Source organism: Symphalangus syndactylus, chromosome 2, assembly GCF_028878055.3.
Source record: "Symphalangus syndactylus isolate Jambi chromosome 2, NHGRI_mSymSyn1-v2.1_pri, whole genome shotgun sequence".
NCBI lineage: Eukaryota > Metazoa > Chordata > Mammalia > Primates > Hylobatidae > Symphalangus > Symphalangus syndactylus.
The window spans coordinates 72,842,755-72,865,610 of NC_072424.2; the positions used below are offsets into that span (position 1 = coordinate 72,842,755).

At 34.1% G+C, this 22,856-nt stretch overlaps 1 long non-coding RNA gene across 2 annotated transcripts in view; it reads left to right on the forward strand.

Annotated features, from left to right (window-relative positions):
• Positions 1-22,856, forward strand: part of LOC134735831 (uncharacterized) — a 193,909-nt gene that overhangs the window by 161,152 nt on the left and 9,901 nt on the right. For both annotated transcript variants that reach the window (XR_010119358.1, XR_010119357.1), the window contains exon 2: positions 7,491-7,579. This is a non-coding gene — a long non-coding RNA (uncharacterized lncRNA). The remainder of the gene's footprint in view (positions 1-7,490; positions 7,580-22,856) is intronic.

Sequence of the window (22,856 nt, forward strand, 5' to 3'; positions counted from 1 at the left end):
CTGAAGCAAATTATGTGTGTTTATGAGAAATAATTGGATGTTTTAATATGTATACATCGTGGAAAGTGTCAGTGAAGCTAATGAGCTTATCTGTCACCTCACTAACATCATTTTTTTATGGTGAGGACATTAAAATCTATTATTATTATTATCATTTTCATACAGGGTCTTACTCTTTGACCCAAGATGGAGTGCAGTGGTGTGATCCAACCTCTCCTCCTGGGCTCAAGCGATTCTCGTACCTCAGTCTCCTGAGTAGCTGAGACTACAGGCGTGTGTGACCACACCCAGCTTGTTTCTGTGTTTTTAGTAGAGATGGGTTTTGCCATGTTGCCCAGGCCTCTCTCAAACTTCTGAGCTCAAGCAATCCACCTTCTCAGACTCCCAAAGTGCTGGGATTTCAGGTGTGAGCCACTGCGCCCAGCCAAAAATCTATTATTTTAGTAATTTTTAATTAATATATTGTTAACTGTAGTCACCATGCAGTGCATTAGACCACTAAAACTTTATCCTCCAGTCTAACTGAATATTTGCATAATTTAATCAACAGCTCTCCTTTCCCCATTCTTCTCCCTCCCCACATCTAGCCTCTGGTAACCACCTTTCTACTTCCTGTTTCTATGACATTGACTTTTTTAGATATCACATATAAATGAGATCATACAATAATTGTCTTTCTATGCCTGGCTTATTTCACTCAGCATAATGTCTTCCAGTTCCATTTGTTTCATGATGTTGCAAATGACAGAATTTCCTTTTTTAATTCTTAATATTATTATATTATATGCATGTGCCATATTACCTCATTCATTCATTCATGGGCACTTAAATTGGTTTCTTATATTGACTATTGTGAATACTGCTGAAATTAACGTGGGAGTGCAGATATCTTTTCAACATACCTATTTCAATTCCTTTGTATGCATACTCAGAATTGGAGTTGCTGGATCATATGGGAATTCTAATTTTAGATTTTGGAAAAACATTCACACTATTTTCCAAAATGACTGTGTAATTTACATTCCTATCAACATTTTGCAAGGATTCCCTTTCCTCCATATTCTCCCCAACACTTGTCATCATTTATCCTTTTGATAATCTCCATTCTCACAGGTGTAAGGTGATATCTTCTAGTGATTTTAATTTGAATTTCCTGGTGATTGGAGACTTTCAGCATATATACAGATATATATAATTATATATATATATATATATAATTCATATCCCTTTTGAAAAGAAATGGTTATTCAGATTCTTTGCCCTTTTTAATCAAGCAATTTGATTACTTACTATTGAGTGGTTCAAGTTGCTTATATATTTTACATATTAACCCCTTGCCCGATGTATGGTTTACAAATATTTTCTTAATATGTGGGCTATCATGTCAATCTATTAACTGTTTTCTATTCTGTGCAGAAGCATTTTAGTTTGGTGCAAAGCCAATTGTCTATTTTTGCTTTTGTTAACCTGTGCTTTAGGAGTCCTATCTAAGAAATCATTGTCCAGACCAAGGTTGTGGAGCTTAGCCCCAAAGTCTTCTTCTATAAGCTTTACTGTTTCATGTCATACATTTAAGTTCTTTATCATTTTGAGTTGATTTTTGTCTATGGTATAAGTGCCCAATTTCATTTTTTTTTTTTTTTGCTTATGGATATCCAATTTTCCCATCATCATTTATTAAAGATATTCTCATTTTTCCATTATGTGTTCTTAGCACATTTGTTAAAAAACAATTAGCCATCAATACTTGGATTTATATGTGGATTTTCTATCCTGTTCCATTCGCCAATATGTCTGTTTTTATGTCAGTATCTGTTTGATTTGTATAGCTTTACAATAGATTTTCATATCACATAGTGTGATGGCTCAAGCTTTATTATTTTTGCTGAAGATTGCTTTGCTATTTGGGGTCTTTAATGGTTCCATACATATATGAGGATTTTTTTCTATTTCTGTAAAAAAAATTAGAATTTTGAAGAGATTATAATAATTTTAGATGGTTTTAGGTAATATGACCATTTTAACAATATTAATTTTTTCCATCAGTAAAAATGAGATATCTTTCCATTTATTTGTGTCTTCTATTTCATTCATCAATATTTTATGGTTTTCAGTGTACAGGTCTTTCACCACCTTGGATACATTGGTTCTAATTATTATTATTATTATTATTATTGCCATTGAAAATAAAATCGTTTTCTTCATTTTTTTCAGATAGTTGATTTTTAGTGAATAGAAATGCTATCGATTTTTGCACATGGATTTTGTATCCTATGACCTTACTAAATTTATTTCTTCTTTCCAACAGTTTTTTTGGTGGAGATTTTAGGGGTTTGTATATATAAGATTATGTCATCAGCAAACAGAAACCATTTCAGTTTACCACTGGGATAAATCCCACTTAATCAAGATGAATGATCTTTTTAACATGTTGTTGATCTTTGTTGGTATTTTATTGAGGATTTTTGCATCTGTGTAGATTGGTCAGGGATATTGGCCTGTAGTTGTTGTTGTTGCTGTTTTTCCATGTAGTATCCTTGTCTTGCTTTGATATCAGGATAATGCTGCCATTATAAAATGAGTTTGGAAGTAATAACTTCTCTTCAATTTTTTGGAAGAAGTTTATGAAGCTATCAGTTCCTAGACATTTTTAATAGCAGACATTTTGTCATTTATAAGAATTGTTGGCTTAAATTACAATTTGGAATTTTGTATTATTTATTATTCATGCCAATATGGTAAATAAAGCACATTGATCCATTTGCAAGACAATTTTACAATTTTATATTTAAAATTTTATATTATTTATTATGCACGCCCATATGATAAACAAAGTACACTGATCCATTTGCTAGGCAATTTTAAAGAACAATTTTGTGGACATTTAACAGTTGCTAGCACAATTCTCAAATAAGGAAATTTTTCTCTCTTTCTTTTAAATGTTTCAAAATTTTTTAACAGTACAAAAATTTGAATGCCTGGGGATATGATTCTGGATATACTTATTCCAACTTGACTGTACAAATGGCCATATAGCCATTAAACTATAAAACTCATTTCCTGGCCCAAAAATATAAAAGATAAACGTCCTTAATACTTCTGATAAAAGATCTTAGGACTTCACTGAATTTATTCTCTTATAATCTCAGAAATTCTTATTATTCAATTCTAAACCTGAGAACTGTCTTAGCATTTAGGTTAATTAGTCATCTAAGAAAAAAAAAGTAAAAACTATTTTAAACATTTCAAAACAGATATTTTCAAGACTTAATGTATAAGCATGATTATATCTGCGCTGAAATTTTTGACTCCTAGAAACACATTTGGAGGTTTGTATATTATTTAGGTTGCATACTCTGGGTTTTTATGACAACTGATAATCTCCTTTTAAATTGCTAAAAAAAAATCATCCAAACTTCTATAGTATTTGTAAACCCCTTTAGGATCGTTTCTGTTATTGTTCACTTCTTTCTGCTCACAGAAACTAGCCTTCAGTACCTGACTGTAGATAGCTGTTCCGTGATAAATTTGTACACGGAACTATTACAATGACAGTGAAAAAGATGTATTTCTTACAGTCGAAGGTAATCAAGGTAGCCATCCAAACTCATTTATTTATTTAATTTATTTATTTATTTTATGTGATGAAACATTTTTATTAAATTATAAGGTCTACAAATATCTACAAATAGTTCTTGTCAGCTTAATACTACTCTGGTTTTAATATGAGGAAAAAAAAGTCAGGTAAGAAGGATGTTAATAACATGTGTTCTAGGTTGGAAGGAGGAATAAGTGATATTTGTCTATTTCAAATTTCCAAATATCATAACACAAAATTGGAAAGATTTTCCTTAGTAAATTTCTGTGTAGCTTTTATTAAACATTTTCACAGAGAAAAATGTCCATAATATTAGATGCTAAAAGTATTTTAAGGCCGGGCGCGGTGGCTCACGCTTGTAATCCCAGCACTTTGGGAGGCCGAGGCGGGCGGATCACGAGGTCAGGAGATCGAGACCACAGTGAAACCCCGTCTCTACTAAAAATACAAAAAATTAGCCGGGCGTGGTGGCGGGCGCTTGTAGTCCCAGCTACTCGGAGAGGCTGAGGCAGGAGAATGGCGTGAACCCGGGAGGCGGAGCTTGCAGTGAGCCGAGACTGCGCCACTGCACTCCAGCCTGGGCGACAGAGCGAGACTCCGTCTCAAAAAAAAAAAAAAAAAAAGTATTTTTAAAACGCTTTTGAATACTCTCAGCTGATCAAAACACCTAGAACTTTACATGTAAGCAATTTGTTATTTTCACATTATCAGTGGTTTATTTTCCTACAAATCAGTGTTTCCTGTTGCATAAGTGAAAATTGTCCTACTTATCATTTGCTTTTTACATCCTGTATTTGCATAAAATGTTGAAATTACTCCCACTTTATTTAACTTAGTATACCAAAATCCTTTTCAATCCATTGAATTAAACTCAATGTTATTTGAAAAACCTCGAAAACAAATGATGTTAACACAGCCATCACTGTGAGCTAGTTTAGAGCGTTTATGTATTTTTTCTGTGCCACTTCCACACACTAGGTGCGCATGTCACCTAGTTTTTAAATTAAAAACTCAGTAATACTTTCCTTAAGATATTAATAATTTGTCATGTTTTCAAATATAAACAAGATGATATAAGGACAAACTATGTACTGTAAAATATATTGAGAGACCAATGTAAATTATAAATCAAGTGCTATTATTAAACTTCTTATACTTGTAATATTGTCTTCTTTGTAAAAATGGTCATAGTCATGGTTATGGCATCAAAATTCTATGCCTTTTCTTATTTTAGATTTTTTTTCCTAAATATTGCTGCCCATCTCCAGTGAGAAATTATCTAGACTTATCATTTTGTGTCTCATAAAATGATAATAATATATAATGATTCTATACGAATGATGACAGTATACAGTTGACCCTTGAAAAATATGAGTTTAAACTGCATGTGAACACTAAACGTGAATTTTTTTCAATAAATATATTGGAAAGTTTGGAGGAGATTTGTGACAATTTGAAAAACACGCAGACAATCAGTATAGCCTAGAAATATCAACAATTATTTTTAAAAGTTAGGTATGTCATGAATACATGGAATGTCAGTAGATACTAGTTTATTTTATTATTTGCTACCATCAGATATAACAAATCTGTTATACAAAGTAAATATTTATCAAAACATAGAACACAGACCATACATGGCTCCATTAGCTGTCAAGAGAAAGGGGAACAAACTTAAAGATGCAATATTAATTCATAACTGCATAAAGTTAACTGTATACACACTCTACTACTTTTATAATTGTGTAACCACCTTCTGTTGTTGCAGTGGGCTCAAGTGTTGCGAGTATCCACTTATAACACCATGTGATGCTAATCATCTTTGCGTGAGTAGTTCCTTTCTCCAGCAAATTGTGATTCACTGTAAAAAACGATCTCCCACAGTTCTGGAGTATTTTTTATCATGTTTAGTGCCATACCATAAACCTTGAATAACACCATTGAAGCCATACAAAATGTCACTAGTGATGCTAGAAGTGCTCCCAAGCATCAAAGTTACATTACAAGAAAAGTTGAATTGCTTGATATGTACCATAGATTGAGGTTTGCCTGCCATTTCAGACAGGCGATAAAACTTGTAAAGAGATGCTGTAAACTAATGGGACTGATTTTCTCTTCCTTATGATTCTCTTAATATCATTTTATTTTCTCTAACTTTATTGTAAGAATACAGTAATATAATAAATATACAAAATATGTGTTAACCATCTGTTTGTGTTATCAGGAAACCTTCCAGCCAACAGTAGGCTATTAGTAGCTAAGTTTTTGGGGAATCAAAATTATACGTAGAATTTTGACTGTGTGGGGGTCACCACTCTTAACTCACAAGCTGTTCAGGTATCAACTGTATATCTTCTAGAACACTGACATGTGAAGGCTATAATGAATTTAATGCTTAAAATCTTTTCTATCTATTGACATAGTTTCCTATAGAGTTTTACATAGCAAAACTCTTTAGGAAATCCATGAATGCGATGCAATTTCACCATAGTAATTTGCTCTATTTAATCGGTAACGACGGGAAGGGGTGTGCTTGTTACAAGCGGAAGCATTTTCCTTGCCTTCTAGTCATACTACTGGTGAGGAAGAGATTCCCATCCCAAGACTGGAGGGATAGGCAAACACACTGCATCTGACACTGGAACGATAAACTTAGCAGCAGTTTATTAGTCACATACACTTATAGCCTGGAGGAGGAGCAGACCACATGTCATGCAGGACCACATGGGGCCACACGGGAGTTGTGCTCCAGAACTGAGTGAACAACCAGCCTCTCCACCGGAGATTGTTATTGGTTTATTTGAATAGTTTCACAAACTGACAAAGAACTGAAACCTGCTACTCAAGGATAAGTGGGAAGCACATCTAGTCAATTTATTAAGCAGGGTTGTTGGCTAGAAGACCTCATCCATCGGGGAAGAATGGGGATTGGAAGTTGTGGTTAGACCATTTGAGGCCCTCCTGGCTTCCCCCATTTGTCTAAGCAGCGCTTAATATTGGGCCTTAATATTAGACCTTTTACCGTGGGAAATAAGTGATGTAATGGAACCGGTTAGGAGAAAAAAAAAATGCTGCTCTACATTTAAGAAAGCCTGTGCATTAATTAAAATTTCTAAATATATTATCTGCACGGCCTTAAAAAGTAATCCAACTCTTGGAATTTGTTTTCCTCAAGGATGTAACAGAAAAACTAATACTTGACCTATGTCTCTTACGGTATTTTTTTAATTTACACTTCTCATTTTGAGAGATGATTGTAAAGTCACATGCACCTGTAAAGAGTGATACAAATATCTCTTGTACACCTAACCTAGGTTCCTCCAGTGATAACATCTTGAAATACAATGTAAATCTAGTACAATATCATAACCAGGGTATTGACATTGATACAGTCCAGATACAGCATATTTCCATCTTTATAGGGATCCATTCTGTTTCCCTCTTACAGCGACACTTTCATCCCTTCATATTTCCATTCCTGATCCCTGACAACTCTCCATCTGCCCTTCATCTCTAGAATTTTGTCATTGCAAAACATTTTATAAAATTAAACCATACAGCGACATTTTGGATTAACTTTTTTCACTCTGTACAATTCCCTGGTGATTTATTCAAGCTGTTCTTTATAGCAATGATCCATTCATTTACATCTCAGAGTATTGTTATATAGCATGGAGGATCTACAGTTTGTTTAATGCTCTGTATATTTGGTGATCATCTACATCGTTTCCAGTTCCGGATTGTTTTCTGGCTATTGTGATTAAAGCTGTTATGAATATTTGTGTATAGGTCTTGTATAAAGATACGTCTGATTTCTCTGAGATATAAGCTCAATAGTGTAATTTCTGGGTCATGTGATATTTTATTTAAAAATTTTCAAACTGTTTTCCAGAGTGAATGTACCACTTCACATTCCCATCAGCAGTGTATGAGTGATCCAGTGCCTTCAGGTCATCACCAGTGCTTTCAGGTCATCACCAGGTGATGTCACTATCTTTTTTTTTTTGTAAATTTTAGCCTTTCTGATGTACAATGTTCATTGTGGTTTTAATTGGCTTTTACTCGATGGCTAATGGTGTCAATTATTTGTGGAATTTTACTGATGTTTTTTAAGGCTTATTGCCATCTGTATTAACTATCTGGTGAAGTTTCTGATATATTTTGCCAATTTTCAATTTGGATTTGTGTGTTTTGTTTTTTATTTATTTTTTACTGTTGATGTTTGAATGTTCATTATGTATTCTAGATGTTAGTCTTTGACAGACATGTGGTTTGCAAATATTTACTCCCAGTCTGTGGTTTGCTTTTTCATCTTCTTAACAGGGTCTTTTGAAGCACAAATCATCTTAATTTTAATTAGGTCTGATTTATCCATTTTTTTATTGTAGATGATAATTTTGGTATCAAATCTAAGACCTCATTGCTTAGGCCTGGGTTCCAAATACATTGCCTTATGTGTTTTCTAAAAGTTTTGTAATTTTATATTTCAATTCCTGAATATATTTTCATACAAGGCATGTGGATTAATTGGAGGTTCATAGTTTCTCTTATGACTATCCTATTACTCTGGAACAATGCGATAAAAACACTATTTTTTCTTATTTAAATATGAGTCTGTCAAAAAATCAGTTGACTATATTTGTATATTTGTGTGAATCTGTTTATAAGTTCTCTATTTTGTCTTTTATTTAACACATTGATTGATGTGTCTATTTATCTGCCAATATCACATTCCTGATATAGCTATATAACCGACTTATGCAATAATGGGTTGAGTGATTTCTCCCATCTTATTTTTCATCAAGATTGTTTCAGCTCTTCTCTGACTTTAATATTTCCATATGAATATTAGGATAAGCTTATCTATGTCTGTAAAAAATCTTTTAAAATATGACTTAAATTACATGAAATCCATAGATTGATTTGGGGGAGAATAGACATCTTTACTATATTAAGTCTTCCAATCCAGGAACACACTGTATCTCCCCATTTACTTAGGTTTTCTTTGATTTTTTGCATCAGCTTTTTGTAATTTTTAGCATATATATTTTATATAACTTTTTTATGTTTTTGCCAAAATGTTTTATTTTCTTTGGAGTGAGTACAAATGATGTTGTATTTTTAATTTGGTTTCCACATGTTCCTTTTTAATCTACAGAAATATGATTGAGTTTTGCGTATCGATTTATCTTGTATCCTGCAAAATTGGTGAACTCAATTATTAGTTCTAGAAGGCCTTTGTTTCTGATATACAAATATATATCACAGCGATCCATATATATATGGAATGTATATATATAATATAAAATTTTATCACTGCAAAACGTTTTATAAAATTAAACCATACAGCAACATTTTGGATCAACTTTTTTCACTCCGTACGATTCCCTGGTGATTTATTCAAGCTGTTTTTATAACAATAATCCATTCATTTACATCTCGGAGTATTGTTATATAGCATGGAGGATCTACAGTTTGTTTAATTATCTGTATATTTGGTGATCATCTACATTGTTTCCAGTTCTGGAAAACTATATATATATATATTCCTTAGGATGTTCTATGTAGACAATCAGGTCTACATGATTTCCCCACCTGAAAGTGGAGAAACTTTTGTTTCTTCTATTCCATTCTAGATGTTTTTTCTTTTCTTTTTTTTTTTATTTAATTCAGTGACTACAACGTTAAGTTCTACGTTTAATAAGAATGGTGAGAGTTGTCATTCCTTACCTTGTTCCTGATGTCTGTGAGAAGGGAGTCAGTCTTCACTATTAATTATAAAACCAGCTGTAGATGTTTCGTGGATGCTCTCTGTGAAGTCATGGAAATTATTTTCTGTTCCTGGTTTGCCAAAAGCCTTTTTCGTCATAAATGTGTACTGAATTTCATTAAATGCTCTTTCTGTATCAATTAATATAATCATGTTTTTTTCTAATTTAGCCTGTTGATATGATACAGTATAGTGTTGTTTCAAATGGTAAACCAACTCTTCATATGTCAATAGAAAATCTGTTGTAGAATAGTGTTAAATTTTTGGTTATCACACAGAATTATTGTTAAAATTTACTGAATTTAACTGCCTAATATTTTAAGAATTTTGGGGTCTAGGTTTATGAGAGATATTGTTCTGCAGTTTTCTTTTCTATTTCCTTCTTTGCTTTGTTTCTTCTTTCTTTCTTTCCTTCCCTTCTTCCTTTTATTTTCTTTGCACTGTCTTTAGTTTTGATATCAGGAAAATACTCATCTCATGAAATGAGTTGTAAAGTATTCTCTTCTGTTTTCTGCAGAAGGTTACATAAAATTGGTGTCAATTCTTTAAATGTTTCATAAAATTTAACAGTGAAGCCATGTAGACTCAAATATTTCTTTCTAGGAAAGGTGTTAATTAAAAATTCAAAATGCTTAATGATTATAATACTGTTATCAATTTATTTTGATTGAATTGTGGTACTTTGCAGTTTTTGAAGAATCAGTTCAGTTATTCTCAGTTGTCAAGTTGTACCACAAAGTTGTTTATAGAATTTCCTTATTATCTCTTCAGTAAGTTCAGGATCCTTAGTGATACCTTCTGTTTCATTTCTGCTATTAGTCATTGCATTTTTCTCTTTTTACCTTTATCATTCTTGCGAATGGTTTATCGATTTTATTGATATTTTCAAATAATTAGCTTTTTGTTTCATTGATTTTCCTTTATTGTTTCCATAATCTTAATTTTATTATTAATTTTTCTATTATTTCCTTTTCTTTTTTGGGTTTTTTTTTTTTTTTTTTTTTTTTTTTTGAGGCGGAGTCTTGCTCTGCCGCCCAGGCTGGAGTGCAGTGGCACGATCTCGGCTAACTGCAAGCTCTGCCTCCCAGGTTCACACCATTCTCCTGCCTCAGCCTCCCAAGTAGCTGGGATTACAGGCACCTGCCACCACACCCGGCTAGTTTTTGTATTGTTAGTAGAGAAGGGGTTTCACCGTGTTAGCCAGAATGGTCTCAATCTCCTGACCTCGTGATCTGCCTGCCTCGGCCTGCTACAGTGCTGAGATTACAGGCATGAGCCACCGCGCCCGACCTATTTTGCTATTATTTTCTAATTATTTCTTCTTTCTCCTTGTTTTAGGCTTAATTTGCTCTTCTTTGTTCTAATACTAAAAATAGGAACTTAAGTTATTGATTTGAAATTGTTTCTTTTCCTGATGTAAACGATTGTATAATTTTTTTTTCTCAGAAGTGCTTTAGGTGTATCTCACCTATATGGATGTATTGTATTATAATTCTTGTTTAATTTCATGAATTTTTTGTTTCCTTTGAAACTTCCTATTTGGCTCACAGATTATTTAGAAATGTGTTGCTCAGTTTCCAAATGTTTTAAGATTTTTTTTTTCTGTAATCAGTTTCTAGTTTGATTGCATTATGGTTGGAGAAGATACTCCACATAGTTTTAAATTTCTCTAAATTGTTTAGACTGTTTTATGATCCAAGATATAATCTATATTGGTGAGTGTTCTCACCATATGAAGTGAAGTATGGGAACTTGAAGGAAATGTACATGCTGCTCTTGCAGATCAAAGAGTTCTGTATGTGTCAGTTACTTCCTATTAGTTGATGGTGTTGTTCAGCTCTTCTATGTCTTTGCTAGTTTTCTGTCTATTGATTGTATTACTGAGAGTGGGGTGTTGAAGTTTCCAACTACAATTTTAGATTTGTCTATTCCTCCTTCTAACTCTTTTATTCTTTCCTGTGTTTAGAAGATCTATTGTGTGGTATATACCCATTAATGATCACTATGACCTCTGTTTTAGATTGCTAGGGCTGCTATAAACAAAAAGACACAAGCAATGAGGCTTAAACAACAGAAATGTATTTTATCACAGTTCTGGAGGCTAGAAGTCTAAGATAAAGGTATTGGCAAGTTCGTTTCTTCTCAGGGCTTCCTTCTTGGCTTGCAGTTAGAGCTTCCTTCTTGTGATGTGCTCACATAGCCTATTCTCTGTGAAAGCACATCCCTGATGTCTCTTCTTCTTTTATGGATGCCAATCACATTGAATCAGTGTCACTCTTCTGACATCATTTAAACTTAATTCCCTATTTAAAGGCTCTATTTCCAAATACAGTCACACTGGCATTAGGGCTTCAAGATAAAAATTTTGGTGAACATAATTCAGTCAATAAAAACATTTTAATGGATTATTTTATCATTATAACATATCTTTTTATAACTGATAATTTTCTTTGCTTTGAAACCTGTTTTATCTGATATTAATATAGTCACTCAATTTGTTTTTTTAATGTTAACATGGTTTATCTTTCTCCTTTAAGTTTCATCCTGCATATGACATTGTGTTTGAAGTGAATTTCTCTAATACAGCATATAAAGCATGGATTTTTTAAAAATCCACTCTGTCAATCTCTGTTTTTTGATCAGTGTATTTCCATAATTTACATTTAAGTAATTTTTTGTTGTAGTGCTGCATAAATCTGTGATTTCATTTATTTCTATTTTCTCTATTTCTCATTCTTTATTTTTCTTTTCTTCCCTTCATTTGGATTACACGAATATTTTATAGAATTCTATATTTTTAATTGTGTTTTTGAATATATCACTTTGTATAATTATCTTAATGATTGTTCTAAGCAGTACAATATACCTATATATGACTTGCCACAACCAACAGTTACTGACATTTTACTTTTTTTTTTTTTTTTTTTTTTTTTTTTTTTTTTTTTTTTGAGACCAGGCTCTGTCTGTGTTGCCCAGGATGGGTTTGAACTCCCGAGTTCATGTAATTATCTCACCTCAGCCTCATGAGTAGCTGGGATTACAGGTGCACAGTACCGTATCTAGTGATATTTTACCACTTTAAGTAAGCACTGAATCTGTAGTTCTATTAATATCTCTGTCCCTCCCCATTATAAAAATTTGTCTCAATTATTTCTCTGCATACACTGGCCATCACATGATTTTTGCTTCTGCCATCTAATATGATTTTTAAAACTCGTGAGGAGAAAAAATATATTTTCCCTAATATACCTATTTTTAAATGAAATCCCAGACGTTCTGTCATCCTTTTCATTCTAATTGGATAGATTTTTTAGCCATTCTTTAAGGGTAAATTGCTAGGATAAAATTAAATGTTTCTTTGCCTGAGCATATCTTAATTTCCCCATCAACCCTGAAGGACAGTTTTGCAAGATACTGAATTTGTGGTTGACAGTTCTTTTTCCTTTCAGCACTTAAAAATATTGTGCCCCTTTCTTCAGACCTTCACGGTCAAATTGGAATTTCACTCTTACTTGAATAAGTTTTGATTTTTTTTTTTTTTTTTTTTTGCTATAGATAATGCATCATTTCTCTCTGGTTGCCTTTAAGATATCTTTCTTTGTCTTTCATTTTTAGAAGTTCACTTATCACGTGTCATGGAGAGGATTGCTTTGAATTTACCTTGTATGGGATTCACTCAGCTTCTTGAATCTGTAAATTCACATATTTTTTGCCAAATTTGGGAAGATTTCAGCAATTATTTTTGAATATTTTATACCTATATTCTTTCTTCTTTTTGCCTGAGTCTCCAATAATAGAAATTCGAATAGAAGATGTTGTGTTTGATATTATGTTCTGTTCCACATGTCCCTGAAACTGTGTTCAGTTTTTTTCAGTCTAGTCTGTGATTCAGATTGAGTAAATTCTATTGATCCCCTTAACTTTACTGCTTCTATCTTCTGTCATCTCCGCTCTACTACTGAGCCCATTAAACAAATGGAAGGTGTAAGATAGAGTCAAATGGAAATTATGAAACCAAGAAATGCAATAACCAAATAAAAATTCACTTGATGGATTTTTATTTTGGTTATTACATTTCTTGATTCCATAATTCCCATTTGATTCTATCTTATAACTTCTACTTATTTAATGACATTTTTATTTTTTTCCATTGATTTCAAGAAATGTGTAATTAATTATTGAAGTATTTTTGTGATAACTATTTTGAAATCTTTGATATACAGTTCTAATAAGTTATTTGTGTCCATGTCAGCAACAATTGGTTGGCTTCTTTTTCTCATTCAAGTTTTGATTTTTTTCTAGTCCTTGGTACGATGAGTGATTTTTGACCGCATCCTGGGCATTTTAGATTGTATGTTAGGAGACTCTTAATCCTATTTAAATCTTCAATTTTAACAGGCAGTTGTCTTACTTAGGTTTAGTGTACAGGTACTGGTCTAGTTTTGTGGGGTGTAATTCTAATAACAATTTAGTTTTCTGAGCCCTCACAATGCTATTCCGAACTGCTTTGTTCTGAATCAGCTTAATGTCTCGCTATTCCCTGCTGGTACTGATGGCAGAGTTGGAAGTTGCGTCCCTAAGCACCCAGATCTCTTATGTAGGAGATGCTGAATGTGCAGGATGGAGAATATTTCATGCAGAGCATTGGACTTCCTATTATGTCACAGGTGGTGGCACCAAAGGGAGCGAGGTGCCTACCTGAACTATCTTTAACCCACTGGATAGAGGACAAATTGATGCCTGACTTAGAACTACTTCTTCCATTGCAGTGGAGGGCTAAGAGTATTGTTTTTTATCGTTGGACAGAAAATGAAAAAACACCAGGCCTGTTGGCACTTCCAGTGCAATTGGAGAAGCCCATCTACTGCTAACAAATGTGGGACATGGTTTGGGTGGGAATGACAGGCACATTGGATTGCCTCTGCTGGAGGACCCAGGGAAGAATGTGAGCTGACCCACCCAGATTCTGCTGCTGCTAGTATCACTGCCACTGAGCAGTCAGCCCCATTGTCACAGGTATGAAGCCAGGGACAGAGAGCCGATGTGGCTAATACAGCTACTAGACATTGAATTTCCCATTAGATCTCTATCAGTTTACTCCTTTTTCTGTTTTATTGGCCAGAGAGACCAGAATGTACCTGCGTTTTGTTTGACTGTGCTTTTGTTTTGTTTTGTTTTTCATAATAGGCATTTTCAGGTAGGAGTTTCATCTCTGTTAAATTGCAGGTATATTAATTAATGTAGATATTGTATTATCTAAATGTTTTTGCACTGAGTCATAAAATTAATATGTATTTTAAACTTATCTATAAAAAATTAACATATAGCAGAACTACATTCTGATATAGGAAACTGGCTTGAAATATGTTTTTCAGTTATTTTTAAATGTGTATTATTTAGCTTCAGAATATATTGGATATTTATAACTGGGTGGCCTTAGATTGCTTGTTTCTTGACATTCTCTATAATTTGTGGTATTTACTACAGAAAACATTGCACTTTTCAGTGCATTTTTATTTTCACTTTATTATCCCTGCTGTGGAAAGTAATTTATCCTTGATATAATCTGTCAAATTCTAGGTTCAATTTAAGATAAAATACTTATTTCTTTATTTCTTTATTAATTTTGGTTTTAATAAGTTTCCTTAATTAAATTTTATAATGTATCTTCTTTTATTTCAATATTCCGGCAAAAATAGTTCATATATTATGATAATTTTTGGCAAATTTATTTTTATTTTAGTTATACTAAAAACTAAAAGTTTTACATCGTGTAAGAAATCTTGGGTAAAATTTTGTGTATATCTATATATATGGAATTTCATGCACACACAGATACACACATACATGTACTGAGATTTAGTTACCTAAACAGTGGGAATTGATACAAGTAATATTTTTATACATTCAGATATTGTCTTACACTTAAAAATAGTCCTTATTATCGATATAGGAAACAGCTCCCACTATTACAAAATTACCAACTTGATAACCTGGTTAGTATCATATTTATCATAATAGTTCATGCAAGTGCTAAATTGTTATAAAAAGCAGGCGCCAAAGTACAACAGCTTCACTAAAACAGGTGACTTCTCTGTCATGGAACAATCTACTATACTGTCATTCTAAGGCCAATGACATTGTTCTTGGCTTCATTGTTTATCCTAGATTAGTTTTACATCCATGTTCAGCTTGTAGGTAGAGGAAAAGACAGGCAGGAATTCCAGGACAATACATTTTATAAAGTTGACCAGATGGAAGTTTTGGACTTCTTTTTCTCTTTTTGGTGATAATCATATGGCTACATCTAGCCACAAGGGGCCTGGAAGATGTTGTGTATCACTGGGCATTCATATACAAAGGAAAATGAGTGAACAGATATGAGAGGCAACCTGGAACTTTCCATAACTTCCCAATATTTTACTCTAGATTTCTCTTCAATTAGCAAACACTTGACTTTTCTGTATTATAAACATAAGGAGAAATGAGGAGGCTTTACGTACAACTATCCTGCTATTAACCTAAACAAATGTTAAACTTCAGTTTGCCATACTTGATCTTGTCTCTAAGGTCTAGGTTTATGGACTGTTTAAAAAAACACTTTTGTGAATGGTAAATAAATACAGATATAATTAAACATGTATTCTGTCTCTTGAATGTTTAAGAATCAGGAAAGCATAAATATTTTTATTAAGGGTGTGGAGGCTATTTTTCACTTTTGGTGAGTTTTTCTAAATTTTTATTTTTGTTTAAATGAAAGTCTGGGTAATTCTACTTTACAACTACATGACAAATCTTCCATCAGAAAACCAGTGAAAACACAGTAAGAGGCCCTGAACCTTAAGAGAGCCCCCAGGACTCCATAAACATGTGCAGAAGCATCTGGCTATCCTAACTGCCACCAACCAAATGCTAACTTTGCTACAATTGGAAACCAATTCGAAAATTCACATACAAATATGAAAGCCAATATGAAAGCCAAATATTCTGCTGAAACAAGTTTTCAACTGAAACAAATGCTTGGGTTGTTTGCATGTGCCCAAACCAAATATTTTCTTGTAACAATAAATGTTTCCAACTTATCTTACTCTGCATCATTTATTAACTAAGCAAGGCTTTATATTAAACAAAACTTGATACTATCCTATACTTTATTCTGCTTTATTTTGGAGAAAACACAAAATACCTACTGACCGTGAAATGGTAGACTTTGTTCTGAAGGGTCAATATCTGAGGAAAAGAGCCTTCACATATACTAATGCCCTCTGTGGGAATGCTTAGAATAACCTCTAATTGTCTGCTTAGTTCTTAATACTTATTTAGTTTTCACCTCAATCATAAATTCTTCAGGAAATCCTTCCCTGTTTAAGTTAAATACCACAAACATTCTATATTTATTGTTGTAAGTCTTATTTAATATGTATATCTTCCGCTGTGCTGTAAGCAAAATAAGAGTAGTGACTGTGTGTGACATATAAAAGGCAAGCAACGGTTATTGGGTAAATAAATGGAGATAATACTATGTGACTCCCGGGGTTGATTTGAGAATGCAGTGGGTTATTGCATGTAAAATGCTTAGTGCCTGGCACGTGGAAACCAATTAATTTTCTCTCCCAATGAAATGTAAGCTCAATGGAGTCAACATTTTTTTCCAACTAATATACTCATGAAACATAGAAGAATTTCTAAGATATAGAACATTCTCAATACATAAATCATGAATAAATAAAAATGAATGGAACCCCAAATGCAAGCTTGTTTATAAAAAGACAGCTCAACTTTATTAATGAGCCTGAAGGAATGAGTAAATAAATTTTATATATATATATATATACTTTATATATATATATACTATATATATATATAGACACACACACACACACACACACACACATATATATCTCCTTTAATTGTCTGACTGGTATAATGACTCCAGAGAGTAGGAAAACAAAGCTCGGTACAGCTGGAGAGTGGGCAAAAAAATATTTCTGATTGGAAGCACTCTGAGTATTTCTAAAGCTTTTAGAGCCATATGATAAGAGTCAGTCTTGAATCTATTCTGCTATTTCCATACAGTTTAATTAAAATTGACTTATTTTGTATAATAATATCTGGAATACAGATTTTGAAATTATGGGCAAAGACTAAAATAATGTGACCAGAATCAATTATGAAAATCTCCAAGGCTGAATAAGATTACTAGAACATACCGATTATTAGTTGATATGACTCACTAGTAGACATAAAAATGCTTGAAAACAACTTTTGGTATGAATGAGAACATGATACTTACAAACATATTGAATTATAACAGTGAAAATCACCAGCAGAAAAGACATTAGAAATGGAAAGAAAAGATAAAGAAAAAATGCAAAGAAAACAAAGCGGGAGAGAGAGAAACAGAGAAACAGACACAGAGAGAAAACAATATCATTGAAAACACTGCACAAGAGCTGTTTCTCTAACACATCATGAAAATGCACAGGACATTGTGCACTAAGATCCAATGATAGCACTGATTCAGATCTGGCAAAACTTTGTCACAACCTATTACTGGATGAAATGGCAATGATATCTATCTTTATATGAAAAGTTCAGTGCTACTTTTCTTTACCACAATAATGGATATTGGGGTCCTTGTCTGACAGCTTATTTCAGAACTGAGCCAGGAGGAGTGTACACACTTCCCTGATCACTGCTGAAGGAAAGCAAAGGCTCATGCTGAAAGCCACCATCTGCATGACACCAAACACCACAAAGTTGGCTATGCCTCCCTGCACAAATATGTTGATGCATTTGTATGGCTTAAGTCATCAAGTTAGTTTCAAAAATGTTTGTAAAATTTGTTTGACTTTTAAAAATGTGAATTAAGACTCCAGTAAAAATTTGGAGCCAATTTGAGTAGACAGCTCTCAATTCCATTTTTAAAATATCAAGGAATATAGATTTTTTAAAAAATTGTATTTATCTAAAGATCTTTAAGTATTTTTATTTCTTTATATCTTATTTTCCGTAATAAACATGCCTACATGCTTTATGTGAACATTCATTTTATTGTAAATATTACTTCTCGCTGTCTGTCTTTAAGAATGTTGGAAAACTAAATGTTTATGTAATATGTTTCTATAGAGCACTTTTTAACACATTTGTATAAGCAACATATAAATTTTATCTGCATTCTGATTATTTAGTATTAAAATTGGTGTTACTTTGCCAATATCATTGACACAGGAGAATTTCTCAAAAACTCAGATTTCAATTTTTCATTGATAAAAGATCATGTCACACTATTTAAAATATCATTTAATCAATTTTAAAAAGGTAATTAGAAATTGATTCATTCAAAACAATGCACAACAGCTGATACACATATATGTTTGATACAGTATAAAAGTAAAATATATAAAGTTACAGAAATAAAAATAAATGCTGGAAAATAATGTGAATAAAAGATACGATTTCACATTACACAAAATAACTACTAAATTCTTATTTGGTGGCTTAAAGTTGGCCACAACACAGACTCTGTGAGGCCATAAAGCCAGAATAAATAAGGAAAAGATTTAGACTAGGTTATATAGTTATCAGAAGTTGTTTCTAAGTCTACAATATTAATTCATGAGAAATTTATTCAACAATTAATTATTCTTATCTGCTTTTATTTTTTAACTAAGTGCTAAGAAAAATTTCTTTCATTGGTCCTAATGAGGGTTTGCTGAATGATGTAATAAATGCTGTCTTCAAGAACATCCTGACTATTAATACCATAAGTATTATAGTGCAGCTTTCTCTTATGTTATCAGGAAAGTTCAATGTGACAGTTTCCATTCACATGTCAGTAAAGAAGCCTAGAATGTATCCAAATCGTTGCCCAAGTACAAATGATCCAATCTGACAAATGTTTTGACATACTGAGTAAGATGTTTTCAGTAAAAAATTAATAATGTATGACTCTTTGATAAGTCATTTTTTCTGTACTATACAAGATGTTTATTAAATATTGAAATATTAAAAAGAATATTTACATTCACATATATTCATTGAACATGTAGGTGAATAATACTAAGAATACTCATCACCAGCCATCTTCTTTAAATAACATATTTCTATTACATTGAAACCCTTTGCATAACTCTTCCACCTCATCCTGTTTTCCTTAGGGAGGCAACTTCTTTCTTGAATTTCCTTTTGTATTCTTGATTATATATATTATTATACTAAAATTATTTTTACTCTTAATAAAACATTTTTAAATATTTTTAACTTTAATAATAAATTAAGGCAACCTTATATTTCTCTGCAACATGCTTTTTGTGTCTTTGATGTTATTCCTGAGATTCAATCATGTTATTGTTTATGTTTGTCATTTGTTCACTTTTACTTAAGTACAGAATTCCTTTATATATCACAATTTACTTACGTATGCTACCATTGAAGAACAATTGATTTCTTTTTTGGGGGCTAAGACAAATAATACTGCCAAGGTCATACTGATCCATGTCTCCAGGTGTACACCTTCCCCTAGGGTGAATACTAAAAATCAGATTTCTATGGGACATCAATTTGCTCGAAATTTGCTGATTTTACTAATTTAAACTCTTCAACAGTATAACAACGTTCCAGTTTCTCCACAACTTCATCTTTACTTCCTATTGTCAATTTTTTTTTTTAATTTTCTGCAAAATTGTTTGTGAGAAGTTGTATCTTATTGGTCTTAACATTTCATTCCCCTGCTTATTAAAAGTTTTAGAATATCAACGTGTTGTTGGATCACGTTTCATATATCTATTCAGGACTTTTGCCCCTTTCTCTTTGAATAATCATTTTTCTTTAATTCATCATTTTTTTGGTCAGCTACATATGTTGCAATTTATTTTCTACTCTAACTTGTTTTATTTTGTACATGATATTTTGAACAACTATAACTTTAAACATTAATGATATCAAATTGATCTTTATTTTACTTTTGCTCTTTGATTCTTAAAAAAATTAGTGTCAACTGAGGTCATAAAGATATTCATCTGTATTGATTTCTAAAGGTTTTATTGTTTTTCCTTTAAAACTAAGGTTTTTAATCCACCTGGAATAATTTTTGTGCATAGTACATGATAGGGTTCCAACTTCACTTATAATCCATGTAGATAATAAATTATATCAGCATCATCCATTTAAAACTTCATCAATTTACATAGAACCACAAAGCCCAATTTGTGATATATCAAAAATCTGCATAATGTGGATTGTTTCTGGACTTTGTTTTCTACTACTTGATGTTTTCTTAGTTCCCAAAAGACTATAATAATTTATAATATTTGATGATGCAATTCCCTTTTCCTGTTCTTCACAGGGCTGTCTTAGAAAATTCTAGCACTTCCTCTTTACTATAAATTTTAGAATCTTCTTGATAATGATACACAAAATAAACTGTAGGGATTTTGATGTTAAGTGTATCAAATCTATCAATCAGCTTGGGGAGCACTGACATTTACAGGTTATAGACTCTTCCTATATAAGAACCTGATATATGTGTCCATTTAATTAGGTCTTACTTAATGCTTCCAACAAAACATTTTTATTTTCTTCAGAAAAAGCATGCTAGTAATCTTCAAGTTACTTTGTTTCTGAGGTAGCTACAAGTAACATAATTTGAAAATTATATTGTCCCATAGTTGTTTTAGTTTTTGCTCCTGTAGATAAATGCAACTGAGATTTATGCTAATATTTTTAATACAATCAACTCAGTAACATTTCTTATTAGAAATCAGTTTATTTCTATATTTTTGTTTTTTACATATAGATAATTATGTCATCTGTGAATAACTGATGATGGCAGTGGCCCATCTGGAGAAGCCACTGCAGGACGCCAGCTGCAGTGGGGGAGGCATGGTCAGGGCTGTGTCCTCCATGGAGCCAGCGGGAGCCAGAAACAGGTGGGAGGCCTGCCCCCTACCAAGTTGGCCGAATGGAAGCCCAAGGCTCCTGGGCGCAGCTGCAGCTATCCAGCTGTGGCTTCAGACCCGGGCATCCCTGTGCTCCCGGGGTCCTGGGAAACCCTTGGCCCCTAAAGGCTCAGAAGTACCTGCTCTTACTCTCTGGCCTCTCCCCACTCCGAGTGCCCACCCTAGTGCAGAGCAAAGTGGTGGCGGCGGAGCCCAGGTGCTGCTGTGTGACCTGGCCAGGTGTGTGTGTGCACTCCGGGGCGGGCTCCCATGCAAACCTCCTGCCATCTTGACCCGCTCTGGACTTTGAGCTCTGACGAGTGTGGGGGGAGGGGAGGAGGGTTGAGAGAGCCAGCAGGCACCCCTTGGCATGAACAGCCTGAGCACCATGGACAGCATGTTGATGACAGGAGGCAGACAGATTCCTAGGCAGAAAGGAACGGCACCCAGTAAAACCCCCACCTTCAAGCCAGGAACAGTCTGAAGCCTGGGGTTGAACTGCCAGTTCTGGGTGGAGTCGTCCACCGCCTGGAGTGAGAAGTTATGGTGCTTCTTCCGGCTGCCCATGACCACCTATGGACTAATCATCACGTACTTCCTCCCTTCTGAGTCCATAAAAATCCCAGGACTCAAGCCAGACTCAGACACACGTCTGGAATACCTGGATGCGGAAAGGAACTACCCACTTTGGGTCTCCTGAGAGTTATTATGTAGCTCAATGAAGCTCCTCTCTGCCTTGCTCATTCTGCATACCTCATTCTCCCCTGATGCGGGACAAGAACTCGGGACCCACCGAATGGTGGGACTGAAAGAGCTGTAACACAGGCCAGGCGCGGTGGCTCACGCCTGTAATCCAAGCACTTTGGGAGGCCGAGGTGGGCGGATCACGAGGTCAGGAGATCGAGACCATTCTGGCTAACACTGTGAAACCCCGTCTCTACTAAAAATACCAAAAAAAAAAAAAAAAAATAGCCGAACGTGGTGGCAGGTTCCTGTAATCCCAGCTACTCGGGAGGCTGAGGCAGGAGAATCGCTTGAACCCGCGAGGCAGAGGTTGCAGTGAGCCGAGATCGCGCCACTGCACCCCAGCCTGGTCGACAGAGCAAGACTCTGTCTCAAAAAAAAAAAAAAAAAAGAGCTGTAACACAAACAGGGCTGAAACACTCTACCCTGCCCCCAACCATTTTCCACGTTACGGGTGACGAGAAGGAGAGAATAGCTACGGCCCTCCTGGGAGCCCAGAACTTGGGGCTTCCTGAGCCAGGGCTGTGACACGCTGTAACACCCGCTTAGGTGCTCTGCAGTTCCTGGCATCTCTGACTTTTCAGGTGCCATCACGTTCCCTTGTGCAGATGAGGGTGCCTGCAGCGAAAGCCGCTTGTTGCACCTCTGGTCCAGCCACAGCTTCACACAGAGCCAGCGCCTGTGCTGGCTCCGGGAGCTGCCGGGCCCACCACAGCCCACCACAGCTCGCCACACCACAGCCGGTGCGGCGTGCCTGGCTGGGCACAGTGGCAGGGCAGGACCCAGGGCAGGACCCCACGCTCGT